Below are 25,243 nucleotides of genomic sequence, written 5' to 3'. Positions count from 1 at the left end.
CCATGAGCTGGGGCTAGGAGCTAACACTGTTAGAGAGTTACTATTACCTGAGCTAGGCTGGTGTGCCAGTTATCAATTTGTTGCCTCTTACCTTCAAATTCACCCTTATTGCTTGCTCTGTGTAAAGAGTTCTGGGCCCTTTAAATATTTTACCTTTGCCAGTTGGCACAGTGTTAAGCTTTGTCAGTAGGGGGCACGAGAGAGACATTTCAGCAGGAAGGAGCTGTATTTCCTGGTCCCAGTGTGCTGGTGTATTCACCTGGCAGGCTCCTGCCGCCTAGGCCACCAGTTTCCTATCTCCAGCAGCACACACAGCTTTCCCAGCACTAGGTTCCTGCAGTGCCTGCAGCTTTACCGGCATGCAGTTTCTGTAGTACATGGCAATCAGAAGCACCCAGAAGCTTCTCCCAGTACCCCTCCCTCAGGCAGTTTTGTAGTGGAGTGTCTTATGTTGAGATACCTCCCTGTGAATAGCTCTCCTGGCACTGTAGAGGGTAGATATTCCAAAAGTTCCCCTGGGCAGATTTCTAAAAAGTTCCAGGAGTCATAATTCCAGAAAGTTCTGCCAGCAAAGCACCACAGCAATTTCTCTGCTATCCAGTGAACCACAGCTGTGCCCTCTCCTGCAATGTCTGGATCTCATCCCTTTTGGAAGGGTTCTCTCTTGGGTGCTCTAACTCAGTCTTACGGTATAGTGGCTGCTCCTTATATTTGCTATTCCTACATTCTTTACAGTTCTCTTTACTTTTCACTAGCCAATCCCCCATTATTGTTAATAGTTACAGTAAACTTCCTCTGTTTAAATTACCATGTGGTTTCTCTTTCTGAATTTTCTCAAACCAGTACAGTTCACTCCCTCTCCCCAGATATCAAAGTAAGGTGATTCCTTATGCAAAGGGATGCTTCTAGGAGGGAAGTGCAGGTAGGGAGGATGGCCTTTTTCCCCAGAGACAATTTCTAAAGAGAAAAGAATATCCTATTTTTCCAGGAGGCAGGAGATGACTTCTCTGTCTTGCTTTCCAGTACAAAAAAATTAATTAGAATGCCTGTGGCCTTTCAGCTATTGGAATTCTTTCAATGAGGAGGAAAGAATCTGCAAGATAGGAAAGGCAGTTGGAAACTTGAAGACTGCTTAGGCAATGAGACTCAAAGCGCTTATGCTCATTCCTAGTCCAAATTGTCCTTGAAGTTCTATAGCTCAAGTGTTCCAAGGGATAAGTGGGTATTTGTAATAACAGCCTCAGACTGACCACCCTCTTTAAGAAAACAATGAATATTAAACTCAAAATCTCTATCATTGCCCACAGAACCCTGCTTCATAGCTCAAGGTTGTCTTCCAGAGATAAAATATTTTCCTTTTTCCCCCCTGGCTTTACCATGGACACAGTTATAGGCATTTTCAGACAGCTTAAAGCGTCATGAATTCTGGAAAAATTTCTGAAACCAGGATATAAGTTAGGTGTTTGGAGTTGGTGTGTCAGGATATTTTCCAAGTGCCATGAGGAGGAATGGTTTTCACCAGTGAAAAAACTCCATCATAATTTTTGTATTACCCATGGATTTGTGCAGCTGAGTTCTTTTTGAATTTGAATAAAACGTTTTCCAAAACACGTGTTGTTAATTAACAACTACCTTTCTACTTTTGTCCTCTTTATGCCTTCATGCTTCCCCACCCCTCTAATCAGCTCAAACTACAATATTGCTTCCCCAAAGCTCAATGAATGCAAAATGGAAGGCAAGTAGTTAAGTAGGAGAGAATAAGGAAATGTGAATCTCAAGGTCTGATAATCAACAAAAATGTTCCCTTTACATAATACAAGGTCATCTTTGGAGAATTTAGGAAGCACTGGCCCATATCAAATTCAGAGACACTAAAAGCATCACAGCTAATCAGCCAGGCTGCTGAACTGCTAGGAAGTTTTCCATATACACTTCCATGTGTTTGAGGCCTCACAGCAATAACAACTGCATTTGGAGCCAGAGCAGCTTTCAATAAAGAGTGTTTAGCCAGAGTGGTCATTGAGGGGGTTCCAGGTGGTTTTTTGGATCATCCAGGGCACCAATATGTTCATGCTTGGGTGAAGATCTCAAGCTACATGGGTGAAAGAGGGAAGTTTGAGTCATTTTACATACTACGATTCTCTTGCTAGAAAACTAACAAATTGGAGTTTCAGAAAATCAGTCCAACTATAGCCTCTGCTTCCCTTCCTCTGTTTGCTCTTTCCAATCTTGACCCTGGCCCAAGTCCCTGCAAACCTTCACTAGCCTTCCCTCTTTCCCTTTGTCCCCAACATATAAACACACATATACACACAGAAGGATCACACAGCCAAGAATGGAATGGGGAAAGGAGCATTGCCTCAGAGCAGTTTGATGGTTTATACTGTAGCAGCTGGTAAGGTGGAATTGGTGACATGTAGGGGTTTGTTGCCCTAGTTAGAATTTCTTCCTAAAGAGTGAGAAGGTCATTGATATAAACCAGGGGTTGTTGTAAACCACTGCAGACTTACCATCACTTTCAAAAGAGGAATAAGTCCTTTGTTGCTCTCATTATAATGATTATAGATTAGAGTATTGGTTCTTACGCAGGGTGGTTGGATGGTCTGGCACATGAAGAACTGGTGTTGAGAGAAGGGGTAGCCTAGTGGTTAAGATAGGCCCTAGAATCAAAACCTGGGTTTGACTCTCAGATTCACCACTAACCATGAGCAAGGTACTTAACTTCTCTGAGTCAGTTTTCTCATCTGCAAAATGGTAATAATAGTATGTGCATTATAGGATGTTGTGAGGAATAAATAAAATAAGGTATGAGAAGTCTCTGGCACATAGGAAACACTCCATATATGTTAGCTACTATTATTTCTTTAGTATTATTTACTAAAAAGCACACTGACATAACATCCTTGGCTGTCTTAACTCTCTTTTGTCAGTTTTGGAGATGTGGATGGAGGTGATACTGTCAGGGGTAAAAAAGATGTGTCCCAAACAAATATTCATCATTTTTGAAAAAGGTGCAAAACCAATTCAGTGATTTTCAACAAATGCTGCTCAGGCAATTGGGCAACTGAAGAAAGAAAGAAAGAAAGAAAGAAAGAAAGAAAGAAAGAAAGAAAGAAAGAAAGAAAGAAAGAAAGATACTTGACCTAAATCATATACCTTATACAAAAATTAACTCAAGATGAAACATAGACTTAAATATTAAATGTAAAACTTTAGGAGAAAAACAGGGGAAAATCTTTGGGAACTAGTGACAGGCAAAGAGCTCTTAACTTTGACACCAAAAACATGACCCATAAAGGGAAAAATTGATAAACTAGATTTCAACAAAATTAAAACTTTTGATCTGCAAAAGACCTTGTTAAGAAGATGAAAGGCATGCTGAGGAGTAGTAAAAAAATATTTGCAAACCACAGACTTAACAAATGAATGGTATCTAGAGTACATAAAAAACTCTTAAAACTCAATAGAAAAACAAAGAAAAAGAAAATGATTCAATTAGAAATTGTGCAAACGACGTGAAGAGATATTTCACCAAAGAAATATGCACATGAAGAGATCTTCAACATCATTAACCATTAGGGAAATGCAAATTAAAATCACAATGAGAGACTACTACACACCTTCAGAATGGCTAAAAGAATAAAAAATTGACTACGCCAAATGCTGGTGAGGATGTGAAGAGACCGAATCGCTCATACATTGCTGGTGGTACTGTTAAATGGAGCAGTCATTCTGGAAAAGTTTATCTTTTCCTTTAAAAAATTCAATATTCACCTACCAGATGACTCAGCAATTGTACTCTAGACATTCACCCCTGAGAAATGAAGATTTATGTTCATACAAAATCATGTACATGAATATGCATAGTAGCTTTATTCATAATAGCAAAAAACTGGAAAAAAACAAGATGTTCTCGAGAGATGAATGTTAAGCTGTGGCACATCCATAGAATGGAATACTTCACAGTCAACTACTGATACACACCATTATTTGAATGATTTTCAAGGGAATTATGCTGAGTAAAAAAAAGCCAATTCAGGAAGATTACATACTGTACAATTCCAGTTATATGATATTCTTGAAATGCCAAAATTATAGAAATGAATAACATATTAGTAGCTGGTATATGGCAGGACGGAGGTAGGGTAACATGAGGGATTGTGTGGTGATGGAACTGTTCTGCATTTTGACTGTACCAATGTCAATATCCTGGTTGTGCTACTGTAGTACAGTTTTACAAGATGTTACTGGGTGAAAGGTATATAGGATCTCTGTATTATTTCTTACAAACAGCATGTGAATCTTCAATTATCACAAAGTAAAAAAGGTTGATTTTTAAAAAAAGGAAGGGGCTTCCCTGGTGGCGCAGTGGTTGAGAGTCCGCCTGCCGATGCAGGGGACAAGGATTCGTGCCCCGGTCCGGGAAGATCCCACATGCCGCGGAGTGGCTGGGCCCGTGGGCCGTGGCCGCTGAGCCTGCACGTCCAGAGCCTGTGCTCCGCAACAGGAGAGACCACAACAGTGAGAGGCCCGTGTACCACAAAAAAAAAAAAAAAAGGAAGGAAAAAAAGATGTGGATAGACAGAAAAAGCTGAGTAGAGATAGACCCTGTTGTTTTCAATACAGTTCAGATTTGTGTCCCAGATTATAGCAGGGTTTCCAGCTTGGCAGGCTTATCCAAGGGACTGCAGACATCCCCTCAGTGTAGGAAAGCAAGGCAGGCTTTTCATGCAGAGATAGCACTTGTTCCTCTCACTGGGATATTAGTTATTGCTCTCACAAGTTTGCAAACTAGGAGGTATATGACACAATTAATGAAGGTTAGGAAGCTCTGGGTTAGAGTCAGTAAAGTTCCTGAAAGTCCTCCAAGCAGCTCAGTTGCTGGTACCCTGGCGGCTACTGAAGAAGCGTCCTGTGAGATAATTTAAGCAGAGGGGCTCTCGGAGCAAAGAGTATTCTATTGCTTGGCCTCTGAAGAAGTGAGACAAGGGAGGGCAGCCATAGGACAGCTCTCTTCTTGAAGACAGTGTGCAGAAGGAAAAGAGAGGCCTGTGAGTGGCAGGGGAGAAAGACTGAGGATCACAGGCTTGAGAAGGAAGAAAGCAGAAATTTCTCTGCCTCCCATGTCTGGGTAATTGAGCATCTCTTTACCTATCATTGATGTCACGGAGTACTTCAGGCAACTTGGAAGGAAAGTGTTGGGTAAAAACCGAGTGTTGACATCTAATTTTTAAAGGCTAACTGTTCACATGTGAATGATTGTGCAGAATATTAAGGCCCAGTCTGCTTTTCAATCTGGACGATGGATCACCACAGGGAGAATGCATTTCTACTACTGGCTGAGTATTTTCAAACAGACACAATATTCTTGCTGCTCTCTTCTTTTTCGTGATGTCATTAAACTATTCGATTTGGTTAACACTGACTTTTATGCTTCCCCACACACTGGTTCCCTGTTCACCAAATCTGCTGAAAAATGCCCAGCCAGGCGGTCTACTACAGTCAGCAGAGTTCTTTGTGTTCAGGTGAATCTCCAATAAGTCTGAATTAAGGCGTTTTAAGGTGACCTAAGAACCTCATTCATGTGAATGCCTGCTGCAGCAATGGGGATGTGGTTGTTTCACAGGAGCGGTCTAGGGATAGTGCCACCTCTGTGCCCATTTCCCATCTCCCCTAATAATGCTCAGGGGCACAGAGGAGCTTCTTGGGACTCCGAGTGCATTTTGTGTTTAGCCCATGTCCACAGGGCATAGTGCCTTCCTGTCTTTCTCACCTCTTCTGACTGCTAGCTCTATTATCTCCATCAGAAATTTGATCCTGCTAGAAGTGCTGTGGGGCTTTTTTTGGCCTATTCTTTTAATAGAGCCTTCCAGTTTCCTTTGGGCCATTATGTTCTCTTGAAGCAATGCTTCGCCATCACTCTTTAATATTTAATGTGACTAGAAGCTTTCACAAAAACCTATTGAGATGCACATGCCTTAAGTGGCAAAACTGTTATTTAATGATCTCGGGTGGGTACACTAATTCAACCTACCTGTGAGGGAAGGTGACCTTCTAGTCCCTCTGGCTCTGTGTCTGCATTAATACAATTGAAATCTCTTGCCATTTATGGAAACATCCATTCACCCTAAAACAGAGGGCTGTAGGATTTTTTTGACATCATAAAAGTAACTGATGATTTCTGAAAAATTGGAAAAGAATATAAAAATACAAGTGTGAAAAGACATACATATGATGAATGTCTGTTACAGCATTGCCATAAGAAGAAAATAAATTAGGAACAATATAACTGTCCAATAATAGAGGATTGGTTAAATAAATTAAATGATATATTTATAAATGGAATACTCTGTAGCCAGTAGGAATAATGATGTAGATCTATGTTTACTGACATGGAAAGATGCCAAGATACATTAATAAGTGAAAAAATCAGGCTTAAAAACCATATGTTTCAATTGTTTTTTATTTAAAAAACTGACACACTGGCCATAAAGCCAGAAAAGGTATATGCCAAAATGTTAACAGGTGTTCTCTCCGGGTGTCATTATTGTGATTTTCACATCTTTCTTTACTGTGTGAACTTTTAAAAAGCATACACAGCAAAATTATTTTGTTTAAAAAGTATTATGGGATTGTAGCTATATAACTTACAAATTACTTTCACTTAACAGTGCAATCCAAGCAACCTTTATATTTCCATTCAAGCCCCAGTTTTTAATCTAGAGCAGAGGTTGCCAAACCTCTGTAAAGGGCCAGATTGTAAATATTTTAGGCTTTGTGGGTCATGTAGCCTCTGTCATACTACTCCACTCTGCACCTGTAATCTAAAGCAGTCAGAGACAATATGTAAACAATTGGCATGGCTATGTTCCAATAAAATTTTATTTATAGAAACAGGCAATGGGCCAGATTTCACCTACAGGCTAGAGTTTACTGAACCCTGCTCTAGAGTGCTGAATAGAAGAGGCTCAGGTCCCATGTGCCTTGAGAATTAATCTTATTTCCTCTGTTCTTCTGGGTCAATGCAGGTTATACTACTAGTTGCTGCTCTCCAAAGTTGAGGCCAAAGTGGCTTGGAGACATCACTGGAACTTACTATTTTTTGCTACTTAGTTTGAGAATTTTCCTACTCCATACTTGGGACATGCTTTATATAGGGTCACCCTGCCCACCAAAGTGAACCTTAGATCTGCCACAGATAAAGCCATGGCTACAGAAGTCCTGTAAGTGACTCAAAGGGTTGAAGAATTCACAACAACCAAGTGAGTGACTTCAGCTAGAACTAGAAAGCCCAAAAGGATCAGTGCTTCCTATAGCTCACCAGTATTAACACACTCCATAAAGCAGTTTTCTGAGGAGATGGATTATTATAGTCTGTCACCAGGAGAGCTTTTAAGGAGTCTTAAAATGTTCAACAACACCCTAATTTAGGAGTTTAAAAGACTTATATAGCTGAAGCAAAATACGCATGGGGGAACAAAGGAAGTTTTAGCTGAAGAAGGGCAGCCACTCCTGGTCACAGACAGCACCCTGATTCCCAGAAGAGCAGTGGAACTAGGTTAACTGTGTGGATTTAGTTCACGTATTTGCCTTTGCCTTAAGTTACAATCAGCGCTGCGGATTCTTAAAGCAGTTTACTTGACATATCCAATCTGTAAAGAATATTTTTTTATCTTTTCAAAGTAGAGGGATTAAATTATTGCACACACACACACACACACACACACACGAAACGCTTCCAAATTACACAGCTTTCAGATCACCCCAATCCTGTTATCTAAAGTATTATTCCATCACACTTAATGGTCTGGCCACTCAAAGGAAGTCACCTAAGAATAGAATGTATTAGGTACAGGATCCAGGGAGCCAGAGCAAGATAATCAGGATTCAGGGTTACAGCAGAGCTAGATGTCCTGAATTCCTAATCTGGGAAAATCTGACATATAGCATCAAATAGTAATGATAGAATCTCAGGACATGTAGGTAGCCCAGGGCACTTGTGGAGCCCCATCACAACACTCAGAAGAGTGGCCAGTTGGCTAAGGTGGGTAAAGGGAAGGGGAAGCAGGAAAAGGTCTTCAAGAGAGCCAAGAAAATTTGATGGACAGTGTTTCGAAGGTTCAGAAGGAAGTGTGGGTTGGAGTCAAGGTGTTGGTTGAAGTGCGATCTAAGGGCAAAAGGGCAGACCAGAGAGGGAACACAGCCGTGCTGCTAGTACTGTGTTTTCCATTTGACAGAGGCAGGTTAGGTGACTTGTTCAAGGTCCCTGCCAATTATATTGAAATTAAATTCACTCTTTCAGTTTAATCTGATGTTCTATCCCACCATGCCACCCGGCTACTCATGAAGATGGTGCTTGTTCATTTTCCTTTAGATTTAAACAACTTAGAAATACTGTGTAGTATGTAGATGTGAAATAGTTGCTTGACTCTTCTGTGGAGATGACAGAAAATTTAAGGTGTGGAAAATGATTTCCCTAAAAACAGTAAGTGCCTGATTCTAAATAAATGGGGATGGGACATTCCAGTTGTTCCTGGCTAGTAGACTACAGGCAGCTTTTCCAATTTAGAGAATGACACTAAAATTGCTACCACTTCTTAAAAAGTTGCTAAAGTCTAACTTAAATGAACAGATGTAGAGGAAAGTACGGTGAGCAAGAAGTATGAAGACTTGGGAGAAACCTGACTTCTAGTGTCAGCTCTGTCACTAAGTTTACTGTGTGATCTTGAATAAGTCACTTCCTTTTTCTATATGTTAGTTTCCTCACCTGTGAGATGAGGCGGCTGGACTCCATAATCCCTAAAGGGTCTTTCACCTCTCACATTTTATGATCCTGTAATTCCTGGTGGTTTTTTTCTCCTGACATTTACTTGCAAGGGCCATTCTGCCATCCACACAATTTAAGTTTTCATTAAATCACAGATGGTCTTAAATGAAATCTCCCCCTTGAAGAGGGGAAAAGAACAGGATGTTTATGCTGAAATGGCTCATGTCAGGTATGACCTTTTTAATTCAGAGCAGCTCTCTAGTGGTTCATTAACTCACCCCAAGGGCAGCACAGCAAGCAAGTACTATTACAAAAGGCCCCAACTGTGCAGCCAGAGAGAGCTGCCCTATTACCTAGTGAAAACAAAGTGGTTTCCTCTTTGTGCCCACAGTGGTCAATTTTTAGATCAGGAACATATGATTCTCTCACTGAAGGAATCCTGGCCAACTCACAGAAACCCTGTGCCAAGTCTATTACTTGCTTTGAGGACTAAGCTAGAGTCCTTTCCACAGGAAGTAATGGAATTACTTCTAAATAATTGATAACTGTGGCTCTCTTTCCCAGATAATTAAAAATGCTTAGAAAATATAATATTCTAATAGCCCAGTTCTGCATAATGCTTTACGTTTTACAACACATGCCAATAAATTTATTTTCTCATTTACATTCTCTTAACAACCCACTAAGGTGGGGAAAATAGGTATTATTATCCCCATTTACTAGATAAGGAAACTAGGGCTCAGAGAAGTTAAGGACATGTCCCAGGTCTCATAATAAGTGTCAGAGATGACAGTAGAACCCACATCTTGACTGGTTCAGTTAATTCACCAGTACCCTTTTCAACTGTCCCGTTATATTAATTTAGGTGTTGTCAGGAGTGCAAGTTAAAGATAAGAGATTTTAGTACTGTGTCTAGATATTGCAAAGTATTTTTACACTCATTTGAAAACTTGTGGCGTAGGCTTAATTTCTCATAATGGGAGGAGTGGCTAGGAGAACTCTCTCAGAAAATATTCAATACATATTACACAATGAATTCGATTGATTATTATATATCTACTAGAGTCAAAACAAATATTTATTGAACATCTATAAAACTGACCCTGCGCAAGGTGATATGGAGATACACAAAAATATAAAACATGATTTCTGACTTCAAAGAGAGTCATAAACACTAAATAGTGTATAATAAAGTGCTAAATGTTGGAGTTGCAACAAGTGTCACAGAGGCATGGGAGGGGAGAATTTGGTGAGGAAAGCCTTCTTGGAACAAATGGAATTTAAACAATGGGTACAATTTCATCGGCAGAGAGGAGGAAGAGGTTAAAGCGCCAAGTGAAAGGTGTGGGAAGGGAACAGCATGAGCTAAACCAAAGGGGCAGGCATACATGAGATTGGACATCTGTGAGAATACTGAATCTGAGTGGAGAGCAGTGGGGGAGTGTCTGGTAAAGCTACAGGTCATCCTAAGTGTTCAGCCAGAGGGTTGTCTGCCTTTCACAGCATTCTATCCACTTATGAATAAAATGGCATCAAAGGTAGACACAATGATGGTTAAGAGCTTTGGCTCTGGAGTCAGACAGACTTGGATCTGAGTCCCAGAATTACCACTTACTTGCTGTATTACCTTGGGTTAATTAATTAACCTCTTGGAGCTTAGTTTCCTTCTCTGTAAAATGGGGCTGCAATATGGATAAATTAAAAAGCGTTTTTGGTCCAAACACTTGTTTTAATTTTTTATTCAAATTTTGATTTAAAAACCATGATGACCATGGTAGTGGGGACAGAGTAGGAGATGGTACTGAATAGGAAAGTTAAGATCAGATCCTGCAGGAGCTTCATGGTTGGTTTGAGAAGATTGCCCTGAGAGGAATATATATGCCTTCTGACTAAGGAGAAGGAGCCAGAGGAATCAGTGCAAGGGCACTCAGCCAACTGCTGGCAGAAGTGTTCAAGCTTGCAAACTGCTCATCCTTACCTCCATTTACTCATCCATTTGACACTCTGGACTCTTCTCATTTTTTCTAATGAGCATTTCTTAAAGGTATGGTATGCTGGGCACAGTTGCCATCCCTCATATACTTTCTGATAGATGGGAATTTTGGAACCTAATTTTGTCCTGGAGGCCCTGGGTTATAATTACTTTCTAATAAGGGGTCAGAGACATCTAAGCAAAGGGTCAGATTCACTGAGGAGTAGTCTGAGAAACTCTAGGGAAGTAAATTCCTGGCTTGAGTGAAGTAGGAGGAAATAACAGGTGCCAACAAAGATAAGCAATAGAACCCCAGAAAAGAGCAACTGTTACCTGAGCCTGGAAGGTCATGAATGTGAAGCACATTTGCAAAGTAGGAGCCCAGGGACATAGCTGTAATTACCAACCAATGAGCCTCCCCTTAGTACCAGGAAAACAGATGGATACGCTAATTAAAGGGGGATAGAGAAGGAGAGACAGAGAACAATGTAATATTTAAACATGAGGAACTCAAGAGAGTCAAACTAGCTTTGTTTCTGATAAAGAAAATTAGCCTCTTGATTCCAGATAGCTCTAACCACTGCCTCCTCCCCCCAGAAACCTATGCCAAGTTAAGTGTTTTCACATAATCATATATAATTTTCCTTGGTCCAGGGTGTACTGCAGTGTCGCCTTTGAAGTAAAAGAAAGCTTGAGAAGCTACCCTTATGACCACATGGACCATCTTTCTTATGCTTTTCTCCCCTTTCTTTCTCAAAGGGAGGGGAAACAAATTTTTTTAAATGACAGCTTGCTGAGCTTGTTGACTATCATTGTAAAAGAATGGTTTATTAAACAGATGATGTATAAGCACTTAAGAAAGTAAGTGGTGACCAGAGACTCCAGTATGAGAACATGTCTGGTTAAGTAGATTTTATTTTTTCTTTGAAAAGGATACTAGAATGACAGCTTTACAGCAAATCCTTCAGAGTTACCTTATAAAAAAAGATGAATAAATATGGATCAGATGATAATTTAGTTATAGCTGTATTCCTAGCTGGTTGAAGAGTTGTACTCAAAGAGTAGTGATGAATGGATTGGCAACAGTTTGGAAGGAGGCCTCTAATAGTTGATACAGGGCTCTCTACTTGCCCATGTCCTATTCAATATTTTAGTATATGATTTTTTGATGAAGTTATAACAGGCTTGCTTGTTACAACTGTAGATAAGATAAAGCTTGGGAGTAAACATACTTGATTATAGAACTGAGTTTCAAAAACAATTGTCACCACCATTTATTGAGTATCTTCTAGGCACTATTGTATAGAAGCTATCTTGTTAAAATCTTAAAGCCACATAAAACTAAGGCTTAGAGATGTTTTAAGTAGCTTGTCCAAAGCTACACAGCTAGTAAGTGGCATTGTTAGTATTTAAACCCGAATCTGTCTGCTATTAAAGCTCATGCTCTTTCTCATACACTATACTGCCAGCCACTACTCTATATTGTTTTGGCAAGCTAGAGTAGAATGTGATTTCTCCTGAAGATAGGACAGAACTGAGCAGAAGATGAAAGCTCTGGGAAACAAGAATCAGACCACGTGATTTACTATGGCTTTCATGAAGGATCAGAGTGGTGTTAAGGGTGATGGTGAAAACCAGCACCTGGACTGATAAATTGCTGAGAATATTCTGAGCGAGAAGACAGTGAATGTCACTATTTCCTGGCTTTGTTATTGTATCTATCTTTATTTATGTGAGGAAAAGTGGCTGGAATGACAAATCCAGAATTATAAAAGTGGAATGTAACATAGGAAAAAATGGAGGGTAGCCATAGAAGAACAGAATGGAGGAAATATGACTTCACTGTGACTCACATTACAAAGATCTAGGGGATTAGTTTCCAAATTGAATATGAGATAACAATATGAAGTAGCTTCCAGAAAAGCAGATGTAACTCAGGCTGTATTAATAGAAGCCTAATTAAGTGGACTCTAGAGGCTGAGAAATAACAGACACACTGTTTTCTGCTCTGGCCGCTGTGTTCTGCTGTGATGGGCAGGTAATAAGAGCAATACTGAAATATCACCAAAGGGAAGCGACTGGGGTGAAGTGTTTGGAAACCATCTCTTATGAGGTGCATTTTGAAGTAACTAGAATATTTAGCTTAGTGAGGAGAAAATTTGAGAGCATTGAGCTGTATTCAAATATTTAGAGGACCATAGCAGCTTAAGGTTCGATACAAGAACTACATTTGTAATAATTAGAATGGTCCCACTACAAAGTGATAATAATAGTTAACCTTTAGGTACCCAGCACTATGGTCTACTGCTGACATGTCATCTCCTGGGATCCCCACAAGAACCCATGAGGTCCATGGAGAAGGGACTAGCTGCATTTTAAAAGCAGTGATCTTAATATCATTTGGAATATTTAAACACAAGCTAGATGAATGCCTGTCAGGAATGTGTCATATGTGATTCTGTATTGAGGTGGTAGGGTAGGGAATAGGAGTTGAATTAGATGACTGTGTGAGGCTTTGTCTAATCTAAGACTCAGTAAAATTTCTACTTTACCTGTTTTCAACTTTATAACATTAAACATTATAATCTGGCGGTCCAAATATAGCATTTTGAATTCTTCATAAGATTGTTGCTATGTGTCTGTGTGTATATGAACACACACATATACACTCATATACATTAAAAAAAATCATAATACACACACCAGCGTTTAAGGAGAAAGATAGGGATACCAGCTGGATATGTGGAGGCTTCAAATAATTTGGAATCCTAACAATAGTCAATCTATTAATTAAGCCCATGCAATAAAGTGAGAAAATATGATGTGCTGCATTTATGATGGGCAGGAATTGAAATATACATCACGCTTTCAAAAACAGACACTGAGAAAAATTTAGAAAACATAAATTTCAAAAGGATTTCCTCTCAATTACTGCATCACAGGATGATTCTCTTGCTCTGTCTTTGTGGAGCACAGACATAATAATAATTTACAGACCACTAACTTCGACTTTGTGCCCATCACTGTGCTAGAGAATTCCAGTGTATTACCTTATTTAATCTTTGCAACAATCTGACAAGGTTGGAACGGAGATATTACTTCTGTTTTAAAGCTGAGGAAACAGAGTCTCAAAGAGAAGCAAATAATCCAACATCACATGGTTAGGATATGGCAGTGCCAGGATTTGAACCCAAGTATTTTTGACTTCATATTGTCTACTATGCTAAATCAGTATCTTCCTTCCCTTTTCTTTCCTCTGTTAATTCAGAGCTCTTAAAAAATGTAAAGTATAGCACAAATAGTAATGGCTATCATTGATAAACAACTATAACATCCAACATCTAGATTCACATGATCCCTGCCTTGAAAAAATTTACATGAAAACAGAAAACTTGGGGACTTCCCTGGTGGCGCAGTGGTTAAGAATCCGCCTGCCAATGCAGGGGACATGGGTTCGAGCCCTGGTCCAGGAAGATCCCACATGCCACGGAGCAACTAAGCCCGTGCACCACAACTACTGGGCCTGCGCTCTACAGCCCACGAGCCACAACTACTGAAGCCCGCGTGCCTAGAGCCCAGTGCTCTGCAGTGGGAGAGGCCACCACAATGAGAAGCCCACGCACCGCAAGGAAGAGTAGCCCCCGCTCTCCACAACTAGAGAAAAGCCCGTGTGCAGCAATGAAGACCCAATGCAGCCAAAAATAAATAAATAAACAAACAAACAAATAAATAAATAAAACAAAACAGAAAGCTTGGTACTTTAGCACAGATGGGGAGAAATTTGGGGACTCCTGGCCTGTTCTATAGGCTTGATTTAAAGAATGCACCTGAACTATTGGAGGAAGAAGTCATAGTAAAATGTGGTCCTCTGTTTTCTGCAATCTAGATTCTAAATTGCTGAGAGACGAGAAACATGAAAGACCAAACAGTCCATGTGATATCACTTATTGCTTATCCACTATATGCAGAACGCTGCAGTGGCTACTGTATGAAGATCCAGAGGAAGAAGAAGGACCGAGTTCCTTCCACGGGTGACCTCCCAGTTGAAAGGTGCCATTAATGAAGGTTCTAAAGCAATGCAGTGAATTTCCTGATCAGTCTAAGATCTACTGTTGCAAAGGTAGTCATCTATTTGATGGAGCTTAATGCTCATCCTCCCTCCTGCATTATTATAAATGAATTAAGTTTAGAGAAAGTCCTGAGTTCAACTGGTTCTTAAGTAAGGATTTAAAGAGTAGAGACAAAAGATGGCAATGAAGACTAAAGACTGCCAGGAAAGAAAATTCGGTTGGTCAGCTCCAACTTTAAGCCCCTTTTCAGAACCTGTCATTTGTTCTCCACAGCCTATGATGAATTATAACCCCTGAATCAAACAGACCACAAGTTCTCACTTCCGAGAAGGCATCAGTGGTGTGAAGAGAAATTGGTACTGTGACAATTCAAGCAGTTGGTGAAAGGCCAGTGCATTTCCCAGCTTACACATTCCTCTTAAGCTTCCCATTAATGAGAGTCAATGGGCTTGCCAGCAGACACTGTTTGTACTCACCATTTTTCCCATCCAGACAGGACACTCCAGGAACGATTACAAAATCATGACTTTGAGCCACATCCGTAGTCTGACATGGCTTTATTTCCCTAGTGGACTAAAGTGTAACTGCTTCACTGCCAGTACAAGAGTTCTCATAAACTCAGAGCCTCATCTTACTCTATATTGGGACCTTGCTTTTTGTCTTCTCTTATGTTTTACTTAAGATGTCCTCCTTGTTTTAGGTGCTGAGGATAGTAATATAACAGCTGCAAACCAGTGCTTGGTGTCTACCAGAGGCCAGATTTACTCCTGCCTTAATTAGCAGTGCTTTTAAACATCCCCGCCATCATCTCCAACTTGATATGAATCTGAGATCCCCATTTCCCTCCAAGAAGGATTTCCCATCGCCAAAACTGCCTCCCACAAGGGAAAGAACAATTACGCTGGTCTTCCAGCACGAAGAAATTCAACTAGCTGATGAGGAATTTAAAAGTGAGACTAGGGTCTATTCGAGGAAGCATGGGGAAGATGATTACATTTTGCCCCTTATCCCCAGCCCCAAACCAAGCTGGATGGTTGTGTCCATGAGGGGCAGGCACTGGCACAGCCAGAACGAGGGCTCCTATGAGGGTCTTCTCTCTTCATCACAGTGGGACAGCTGTGTGCAAGCCAGAGATGGGTAAACATCTGGAGGCTAGGAGGCCAGCTAAAAGGCTATTCAAGTGTGACATAGGCTGGTGACAACGAAAATATAACAAGAGTGCTATATGTGCTTATCTCCCACTCATATATTAACAGGAATATGAAGGAGACTGGTGCCATGGGGTTGATCAAAGTTGTTTGATGATGGCAGCTAGTACCATCAAACTCAAGCTTTTAAGTTTGGGTGGAAGGGTGATTTGAGGCATTTTCCTTGGCCAGGGAGGCAGGGAAGTCAAGTTATGAAAAATATCTGTGAATCACAACTTAAACAATTATTCTAAATGAAGCCCTTGTAAGTTACATGTGGTCTTAGATTGTACTCTCCTAGTAGACAGAAGACAGGTCTACCAAGTTTCTATTTTTTTTCCAATACACCTAAGACAGCAATTAGCACTTAGCAGAAAGTCTGAATTCCCCTAAACCTATTTATATAGGCAATGGCCTTTCAAATGAAAAAGGCTGAAACATAAAGGAAATTGGAATCAACTCCTGGCTTAATACCAAGAGCTTCAACTTATTTTCAGAATTTAATTCCTATGTTCAATTTTGTAATAGTCCATGCAGATAAAAGGAGCCCAAGTGCCCCCTGATTTCAGCAGAATATCGATCACTATCTCCATGAATTTACTTTGGAGTTTCACCCCTCCGGTGACTCCAGATACTATATAGAGATGACCTGTTTTAAGACACAAAGCAGCTCTGAGCTGTGGGCCTGGTGCCCCTGAAGCAGGGCTTTTCAAAGAGCTTCTCTGCTGATCAAGCTCTTTGCACACTGCAATTAGGCTCAACAAGCAGACGAATGGTTCCCCATCCTACGTGTCTTCCAATAATAGAGATTTGCAGCAATGTGTACCAGACTTGGAGTATTACTCAGATCTACCAAGTCCCCAGTTTGGGGAAGTGGCTCTGATTGAGTTTGGAATCTTCATTGTCTTTGGACAGATGTATTTATTCAACATGTGGAGGCCTGTGGACAATTCAGATTCTAACTCAGGCTGTAGCCTCTATTTAAGAAGGCCTGCACACAATGACCAAAGATTAGAAGCAAATGTGAAGTGATGTAGTTAGAAGAAAATGCTCATTAGGCTCTTGTTTCTCCCAAAGTTGTGAAAATTCAGAATAACAACAACAAAGGGTACTGCTGGTGCTGTAAAGGCAGAGTCCATATTAAGTACATCACTATACTCTGGTGGGTACTCCATACATCCCAGTTTTCAAAGGAAACTGGACCGGGAATCAAGAGGCCATAATTCTATTGAGCCACTTCTTTCTGAGCTAATAATAAGAATTAACATATTAAGCATCTATTATGTGCCAGATACTGTGGGAAGCATATTACTCCTTACTTACATTATCTCATTTATTTCTTCACAACCACCCTATAAGTCTATCGTCTCCCCCATTTTTCATGAAGCACAGAGAGGTCAAACATTTGCTGAATGTAACACAGGATACACAGAGCCCAGGTTAGCCTGAGGCCTAACCTCTTTGTCTCACTGCCTGTCTTTGACCCTAAACTCCCTACTTACTAGGCTACAGTATTTACTATACTATATGACCACTCTTCCTTCATTTCCTTGATTATAAGTGGGACTTAAGGACTGCATGATCTTACAGCCTGCCTAATTCTAAAAATCCAGTAATTACATAAAGAGTGAGAAGAAAAAAGATATCTTTTATTCCAGGTAAGTGTGGATACAGTTCCAGTAGACAGCATTCCAACTTAGATCTTAAATCACATGCTGTGTGATTTTTCTCCTGAAAACGTTAGGTGCCTGATGCTCTGGAGAACTGACTTTCCTGTTCATCTCTCTATAGTGTGAGTGGCCTCCACAAAGCAGGCTGGGGAACTTTCCAGGAGACCAGACCACTTCTGTCCCCTGTACTCCATCTTAGCAAAGCACAAACCAAGCAGACACCCTCTCACTCTCTAGTTCCCTCAGGTCAAATGACAAATGTCCAGTGGTTCTAGGAGGAAGGCTAAGCTGGTTCTTAGCATCTAGCTCATAACTTTCTCCTTCTGGGCAGGAACTGGGCTGACTAAAATCACCTGAGATTTGGTAGCAACAAAAAGGCCACCTATGGGGCTTCCCTGGTGGCGCAGTGGTTGAGAGTCCGCCTGCCGATGCAGGGGACTAGGGTTCGTGCCCCGATCCCGGAAGATCCCACATGCCGCGGAGCGGCTGGGCCCGCGAGCCATGGCCGCGGAGCCTGTGTGTCCGGAGCCTGTGCTCCGCAACGGGAGAGGCCACAGCAGTGAGAGGCCCGCGTACAGCAAAAAAAAAAAAAAAAAAAACAAAAAGGCCACCTATGGAGCCCATCTTATTTATCTGCACATTGTTTATACAGTTGGGGGCAGCAAATATCAGATGCCAGTCATAATGAAGAAAAAGCCAGAAGTCCCTTGAAGACACTTAAGGTGAAATGCTTATAGGAAGAAGAGAAGTTTCCCCTAGATTTTTCATTTAAAAAAACGAAAATAATGTTAAACTCTTTGGAGCTGCAGCTGAGTATTAAATAGAAACATCTTAGAGAAACTTGCCTGAGAGCTATATGAATTCTAAACTGTGAAAACAAGACACTCAATAGAAAACTGTAATAGAGAAAAGTGGTAAGTTTGCTTTATCAAAGAAACAAAACATTTTCCTCCAGGGAGGAAGGAAGCATGATGGGAAATCTGCAAACAATGGACTTCTGAAAGATTTCATGTGTTTGCTTAAAAAAAAGTTAACAACAACCCAAACCCTACAGTATTGACAAAGAACAAATGCTCACAGTATTGACACAGGACAAGTATTCTCCTACCTAATAGCACATGGGCCCTGGGCTATTTCCAAAAGGCAAAGAAGTTCAGACTCCATCTCCTTCCCAGCATGATTTGAACCTTCCCACAAATCTCTATCATGTTGCAGGCACCTTGTGAAAATTCCTCCCCGTTGTCCTCTATGTAAGGCTAAACAATGAAGGGCATATGTGGTGGTGATGGTGGGGAGAGTTGGGGTGAGGCATGAAAGGGTGCCTCTGTGTATTCTGCAATTTGCTTTTCTGCCCATATTTTTGTCTGTCTGTCTCTATGTCAGATGTCTGTTTTTCTGTTTTTTGGTTCTGTCTCTGTCTCCCTGTTTCTCTGTTAGTCTCCCAGTCTGTCCATGTCTCTTTCTCTCCTCCTGTCTATCCTTGTCTGTGTTGATGCTCTGTCTGTCTACTTTCTTGCTTCCTGTCTCTGTATATCTCTCTCTCTCAGGTTCTGTCTGTTGATATGTCTTTGTTGGCCTGCAGCTCTGACTGTTGGTCTCCATCCTGCATTCTTTCTCAACCTCTCTCTCTTCTCTCGCTCTCTCATCCCTCCCTCCCTGTGTCTGTCTGCATCTCATTTTGCCTCTTGATTGGTCTATTTCTGGTTTTGCCTGCCTGCCTTCTATTCTGTCTCAGTCTGTCTCTTACCAATGACCCCTGACCATCTCTTTCTATTCTTTTTCTCTCTTTGTTTGAATATGTCTCTGTTTCATCACTCATGTCTGGTTCTCAGTCTGTCTGTCTGTCTTTTGGTGTGACTGTGGTGCTGTATGGCTGCCTTCCTGTCCCTTTGTCAGTCTCTCTGACACTCTGTGCCTCTTTCTTTCTGTTCATTTGCTTCTTTGTCTCTGTTTCTCTGTCTCTGTCAATTCTTTGCCATTCTATCTCTGTATGTGTCTCTTTTCGCTTCTCTCTTTGTCAGTTTCTATCTATACCTGTCTGTCTGTCTGTGCTCTGGCTATCTACGCAATCTGTCAGCCTGTCTCTCCATTAGTCTGCTTCTGTTGTTTCTTTGATCGTGTGCATGTATTTATATCAGTTTGAACTTCTGTCTGTGTCTTTGTCAAGCTGACTGTCCTCCCTCCATATCTGACTCTCTGCCTCTTTTTGCTGCTGTTTCTCTCTCCATAGGTCTCTCTGTCTTGCTGTTTCTCTCTCAGCTTCTGTATTTCTTGTCTTTTGGTCTATCACAAACTGTCTCTGTCAGTCTCCCTCTGTCTGTCTCTCTGCCTGTCTGCCTCTGTCAGTCTCTTCTCTACCTCTGCTTTTCTGTTACTCTCTCTCCCTTCCCAATAGTCTGCCTTTCTGTCTTATGGTCTGTCTCTTGGTCTATTCTTTCTCTCTGTCTCTATTAGTTTTCTTTTATCTCTCTCCTTCTCTCTGTGACTGTTTCCCTCTTCCTGTGTCCTATGTTGTGTATCTCCCCACATTAATCCTCTGTCTGCATTCTCCTCTCCTGTGTCTAGCTGTACTCTTTATCTCCCTGTCTTTAGACTCTATTTGTGCTCCTCTGTTTCTGTCATTATCTCATTCCATCTGTCCATCTCCCTCTCTCTGCCTGCCTTCCTGTCTGTGTATCTATCTGTTATCTGACTGTCTGTGTTTACCTTTCCCTCTAGCAGTCTGTCTGTCTGCCTGATTCTCTCTCAGGCTATCTTCCATCTCTCTTTCTGTCACCTTGTCTATCATTGTCTGTGTCTGTCTTTCTCCTTGTCTACTTCTCTCTCTTTTTTTTTTTTTTTTTTTTTTTTTGCGGTATGCAGGCCTCTCACTGTTGTGGCCTCTCCCGTTGTGGAGCACAGGCTCTGGACACGCAGGCTCAGAGGCCATGGTTCACGGGCCCAGCCACTCCGCAGCACGTGGGATCTTCCCAGACCGGGGCACAAACCCGTATCCCCTGCATCAGCAGGCGGACTCTCAACCACTGTGCCACCAGGGAAGCCCCTACTTCTCTCTTTCTTAGTCTCATTTTTTTCTTCTCTCTATGTCTCTTTCTCTCCCTCTTTTTATTGAGGTGAGATTCACATAACATAAAAATTAACCATTTTAAAGTAAACAGCTCAGTAGCATTTAACACATTCATAATGCTGTACAACCACCACCTCTATCTAGTCCCCAAATATCTGCATCACCCCAAAAGGAGAGCCAGTACTCATTAAGCAATCACTCCCCATTTCCCCCTCCCTAGCCTCTGACAACCACCAATCTGCTTTCTGTCTCTATAGATTTCTTATTCTGGATATTACATGTAAATGGAATCATATATTCTGTGAAATTGTGAGTCTGGCTTTTTACATTTAGCATAATGTTTTCGAGGTTCATCCACATTGTAGCATGTATCAGTATTTCATTTCTTTTTTCCCCTTCTTTTTTCCCTTTTCTTTTATTGAAACTTAATTTTTTTTTTTTCTTCTTTTTGCGGTATGCGGGCCTCTCACTGTCGTGGCCTCTCCCGTTGCGGAGCACAGGCTCCGGACGCGCAGGCCCAGCGGCCATGGCTCACGGGCCCAGCCGCTCCGCGGCACATGGGATCCTCCCAGATCGGGGCACGAACCCGTATCCCCTGCATCGGCAGGCGGACTCTCAACCACTGCGCCACCAGGGAGGCCCCTGAAACTTAATTTTTTTAGAGAAGTTTAAGGTTCACAGCAAAAATGATAGGAAGATACAGAGGCTTCCCATATAGTCCCTGCCCTCATACACATATAGCCTCCCCCATTATCAACATTCCCCATCAGAATTGTATAACCAGAGTGGTAAAATTTGATACAATTGATGACCCTACATTGACACATCATAATCATCCAAAGTCCACAGTCTACATTAGGGTTCACTCTTGGTGTTGTACATTCTATAGGTTTGGAGAAATGTAGAATGACATGTTTCCAACATTATGGTATCATACAGAGTATTTTCACTGCCCTAAAAATCTCTGTGCTCTGCCTATTCATCTCTCCCTCCCAACCCCTGGCAATCACTGATCTTTTTTACTATCCCCATAGTATTGCCTTTTCCAGAATGTCATACAGTTGGCATCATTCAGTATGTAGCCTTTTCTGATTTGCTTCTTTCACTTAGTAATATGCATGTAAGATTCCTCCATGTCTTTTCATGGCTTGATAGCTCATTTCTTTTTGGTGCTGAATAATATTCCACTGTATGGATGTACCACAGTTTATTTATCCGTTCACCTAATGCAGGACATTGTGGTTGCTTCCCAGTTATGGCAACTATGAATAAAACTGCTATAAACATCTAATTTGTTGTTAGGACTGAGTGTCGAATTCCAAGCTCCTTAGATGCAGAACTGGACGCTGGAAGTCCTATTTTATTTCTTTTTTATGGCTGAATAATATTCCATTGTAGCGATATATCACAATTTATTTATCCATTCATGTACTGATGGACATTTGGGCTGTTTCTACCTGTTGATTATTGTGAATATTGCTGTTATGAACATGCATCACATATATTTATTTGAGTACCTATTTTCAATTCTCTTGGATATATATACTAGGAGTATATACTTAGGATATATACTTGGGTATGTACTTAAGAGTAAAATTATAATATTAGATCAATGGTAATTCTATGTTTAGATTTTTGAGGAACTGCCAAACTTCCACAGCAGCAGAACCATTTTACATCCTTATCAGCAATTGGGACTAGGAGGGTCCCAATTTCCCATATCTTCAAAAACAGTTGATATTTTCTGTTTTTTAGATTCTAGCCACCCTAGTGGATGAGAAGTGGTGTCTTGTAGCTTGGATTTGCATTTCCCTAATGACTAATGATGTTGAGTTTCCTTTCACATGCTTAGTGGCCATTTGTATATCTTCTTTGGAGAAATGCCTGTTCAAGTACTTAACCCATTTTTTGATTGAGTTGTCTTTTTGTTGTTGAGTTGTAAGAATTCTTTATATGTTTTGCATGCTACACCCTTACCAGATATCTGGTTTGCAAATTTTGCAAATCTTTCCTCCCAGTCTGTTTTTCTGTTTCTTTCTCTCTCTCTCTCTTTTGATTTTCATACTTTTACAATTGAGAAATAATTGACATATGACATTAAATTTGTTTCAGGCATACGACATAATGATTCGATATTTGTATATATTGTGAAACAATCACTGCAATAAGTCTAGTTAACATCCATCTCTTTTTCTCTCTTTTTATTTCCCTCTGTTTCCTTCTGACAGATTGAGTCTTTCTGTCCAATTGCTCGTTTCTGACTACTTTTCTATTGGTCTTTTCATATCAGTGTGTCTCTGTCATGTCTCTATTTCTTTGTTCTTCCTCCCCCTCCCTCCCCCTCCCTCTCTGTTTCCTCTCCCTTTCTCCCCCTTCTCTCTCTTTTTCAGTTCCTCTCTGGAGCTCTGTCTTAGCTGTCAGTCCCCATATCTGTCACTGACTCCTTTCTCACTATTTTTCTCTCCCCCCAGCCATCTCTCAGTCTGTCTAACTGTCTCTCTGTCTGTGCATTTAGTTGGCTCACTTTCTCTCTCTCTCTCCACTTTTCATCTGGCTCTGTGTCTTTCTGATCTCTGTCAGTTTGTCTCTCTGTCAGTTGGTTGATCGCTCTCTCTTTCCTTGTCTCTTCTGGTATGTCTCTGTCCCTCTGTATCTCTCTCTCTGTGTTGGCCTTTACCTCTGTCTCTGTCTCCCTGAGTGTGTGTGTGTCCCAGTATGTCTCTCAATCAGTCTCTCTGTATCTCTGTCTCTGGCATGTTCTTTCTAGCTCTCCTGACTGTTTTTCTCTTTCTGGATCTGCCTCTCCATCCCTCTGCACCAGTTTCTTTTGGTCTCTTTCTGTTTCTCTCTCCTTGCTTGTTTCTCTCCATCTTTCTATCTTGCTGCCTGTCAGCCTCTGAGTCTTTCTCTCATTCCGTCTCTCCATTTAACTCCCCATCTCTTGCTCACTATCTCTCTCCCCTGCTTCTCCAACATAACTCTGTCTGACCGACTGTTTCTCTGTCTCTCTATTTGTTTCTCTCTCTCACTACCTTTCTGTCTGCTTTTTTGTTTTTCTGTTTCTTGTAGTGTCTTTTACTCTCTATGTTGGTCTGACTCTGGCTCTGTGTGCACCTCCCTCTCCTCTCTCTGTCCATTGCTCCTTCTCCTTCACTCTGTATGTTCTCTCTGCTTCTCTCTGTCTTCCTGTCTCTAGCTCTACTTCCCCTTCTCTCTACAACTCATCTGCCCCAGTATTGTGTCAGAATCTTAGGCTCTCTCTTTCTTCAATGAGAGTGACTCTCTTCCTTTCTCTCTCTGTGTCCATTTCATTCTCTCTTTTTTCTTTGTGACTCTCTTCCCCCCTCAGTTTTGGTCTCACTTTCTGGCTTCCTCTAGTTCTTTATCTCTCTCTGTTTCTGAGTCTCTCTTTTTCTCTGTACCCCTTTCTCTCTCTCTCTTTCTTTTAGACTCTCTCCCTTATTCTGTCTTTTCCATTTGCTGCAGTCTGTCTCCATCTCTCTCTCCCTGTTCCTCACTGCTATCTTTGGTCCTCTTTCTTTTTCTGGTTCCCTATCTTGTCTTCCAGTTTGTCTGCCTCTCCTCCTGTCTGCCTCTCTGTGTCTATCTGTCTATCTCTCTTGATATGCTTCCATTGTTCTATATTTGTCTGTTGATCTCTACCCCTTTATCTATCTGTGTTTCCCTCTGTCTCGGTCTGCCCTTCCTTATCTGCCCATCCTGCCTCTGTCCAATTATCTGTCTATCTTTCCCCTGGCCATCTACCTGTTCTTCTCTGCCTCTCCTTTGAAACTGCTATGGAGATTGACGTTAATGGCACTAGTCTTTTATAAAAGCTGAACTGTAAATCTCTTCCCAACCTCTACCAGTTGAACACATGCATCTCAGAGAAAAGACTTTCAGTCTCTGGCTTGACAAAAATGCATGGATTATACTGACTTTCTGAAATATAAGTCTAATATGTCAACTGGGTACCTTTAAAACACAAGTATACACTAACTGTGATGGCTTTCAGCATTGTTACTTATTTGTTCATTATTGAAAACTACAACAAAATCTATGTACTCAAAGCACGTCTTGTCAACCCTTCACTGGTCTTATATCTTAAGTAAGCTTCCAGAAGTCAAGGAAGTTAAGAAACTCTATTATAATTGGAATAGGAGTTAAGGAACAGACCACATAAAATATAGACCGGAACAGATTTTCCTTGAAAATTATATTTTCACTGAAACATAGGGCAATCCAGAATTCAGCAGAATGTATTACATCAGAACAACCACTTGATTTTTGCCTGACAATCTAGTTTGGTAATATTATCATCCAAGCCCCTATAATAAGGAAATCTTTAGAGGCATTAGAGGAACAATGTCATTAAACCTCTCTGTGTCTCACTTTCTTTGTCTATAAAATGGAGCTTATGATAATAAATGATGTCAGAGGGTTGTTATGAGGAATAAATTAGTAATCCATGTAAAGGTCTTAGAATAGTGCCTGGCATAGTAGGAACTCA

The 25,243-nt window shown here is 40.9% G+C and overlaps 1 protein-coding gene across 17 annotated transcripts in view; it reads right to left on the bottom strand.

The window, feature by feature from the left end:
* ENOX2 (ecto-NOX disulfide-thiol exchanger 2) overlaps positions 1-25,243 on the bottom strand; it is a 284,304-nt gene that overhangs the window by 103,223 nt on the left and 155,838 nt on the right. For 5 of the 17 annotated variants that reach the window (XM_060087029.1, XM_060087042.1, XM_060087043.1 and 2 more), the window contains exon 4: positions 6,035-6,181. The exons of the other annotated variants lie outside the window; for them this stretch is intronic. The gene's annotated coding sequence lies outside the window, so the exon portion shown is untranslated. The remainder of the gene's footprint in view (positions 1-6,034; positions 6,182-25,243) is intronic. 17 annotated transcript variants of the gene reach the window in all.

The sequence above is a fragment of the Mesoplodon densirostris genome, chromosome X, assembly GCF_025265405.1.
Source record: "Mesoplodon densirostris isolate mMesDen1 chromosome X, mMesDen1 primary haplotype, whole genome shotgun sequence".
Lineage (NCBI taxonomy): Eukaryota > Metazoa > Chordata > Mammalia > Artiodactyla > Ziphiidae > Mesoplodon > Mesoplodon densirostris.
This window is presented reverse-complemented; position numbering and strand designations above follow the sequence as displayed.